The following is a 1,812-nucleotide window of genomic DNA, read 5'->3' as shown; positions in this document are numbered from 1 at the left end:
ATATATAATACTTATATATGTATGTATGTATACATTAAAAAATCACACAACCACATCATATATAGTCTGAAAAAAGTGCGTTTTATGGTTCTATACCATATTGTGTATCGCTGTAGAAAATTTCATTAATTGATATTAGATTGATATTAGAATTTACATCTTACATTTACCAAATGGAATATACATATATCACTATACATATACATCACTATTTTAACTCGACGACAATTACGTTGTCTAGAAAATAGTTATGAAAGCTATGCAAAACAGTGCGGAGTGCAATAATAATTAGGACTTGAATCTGTGCAAAACGGATATGTACATAAAACATAACAAATATATATGTGAGTGATAATTACACGAATAAACAAATAAGTTCATACACATATACGAAAGATGAAATACGTATTAAGCTATAAAATAAACTGGTGTTTTATTTATTAATTACTGGTAATGTATTATAATGTGTTCAGTTCTTTTTAAACTAGTTTAGTTGTTTTTAAATTTCTGCGTCATTAAGGAGAATTATATTTTGGAATATCTCAAGTTTTATTTTTATCATCACACTTTTATACAATTTTACAGTAATTGTATGAACGCGCGCGCATGTGTGTGTGTACTTGATTAGTTCAGCTGTTATTCAGATCCAATAATCTCTATCGCAACTTACGGTCTCGCGTAAAAAAACACGGTAGTGTCGCTGCGCTTGGTTTAGCATTGAGACACGACCGTGTCTCCTGCTGTATGAGTGTGTGTGAACACTATTAAATTATATTTCCTTAAATATATAACATTTCTCATTTTACCTCAGCAAGTATATTAAATATTTTCAAAGCACAATTATAATTTTATTACATGCAAAGTGTTAGTACACTAATTTTTTACATTATTTATATAATATATTATATTTTTGTTTATGTAATATTCGTCTTTATTTATTTAGTACATTAAAAAAAAATTGTTCAGCATTTGAAGTACTATTTGTATAATGAAAAAAAAGTTTTTGAAAATGTTGATCTTTTGTTTTCTTGAAGATACCTCATTATTTGAATTATTTATGAATTATTTTATTAGAAATTAGGAATCAAGGGTGAGCAAATAACAAGTGCCTCACTCTACTACAAAATATTACAAAATTCTACTGATAAAAATTTTTTAGTACGTATACTTTATCAATAGATATAATAATCCTGACACTTTATGTCGGTAAAATTTTGTGAAATTTTGTATGTGAACTTATAATAATCTATATATGAATTCTGTATAAAAATAAATTACTCTCGTAGTAATTTATTAAGTAACACAAATTCTATAAGAATAAACTAATTAATTATACACATACTATATAGAATATGTGATGTCAATAAATAAAAATATCATGACATCGTTAACGTGAAAATCAATAATTTGAATGGATTTTATAATACTAAAAATGTCGAATTTTACATATTTATTAAAGGAAGTATCATTCGCGGAGTGCTTGTGTGAGTTACCAGTGTTGTTAACCGAAAATATTAAGAAAAAAATGAGATACGATCATCGGCTGTGGTTCTTTGTACATGTGTTGTGTGTTATTACAAAACAGTATTTATTAAGTACAACACATATTACCTGATTTAATATTGTTATAATTGTTCCATTGCAATCGCTTGTAAGCTTATTGAATGCACTTTAAAGAACGTAACTTATAAAATAAAATTAGTGTAATTAATAGGGCATGTGTGTGTGTGTGTGTGTGTGTGTGTGTGTGTGTGTGTGTGTGTGTGTGTGTGTGTGTGTGTGTGTGTGTGTGTGTGTGTGTGTGTGTGTGTG

Source organism: Trachymyrmex septentrionalis, unplaced genomic scaffold, assembly GCF_001594115.1.
Source record: "Trachymyrmex septentrionalis isolate Tsep2-gDNA-1 unplaced genomic scaffold, Tsep1.0 scaffold16, whole genome shotgun sequence".
In the NCBI taxonomy this organism is placed as follows: Eukaryota; Metazoa; Arthropoda; class Insecta; order Hymenoptera; family Formicidae; genus Trachymyrmex; species Trachymyrmex septentrionalis.
The sequence above is the reverse complement of the archived record's forward strand: the minus strand, read 5'-3'. Positions refer to the sequence as shown.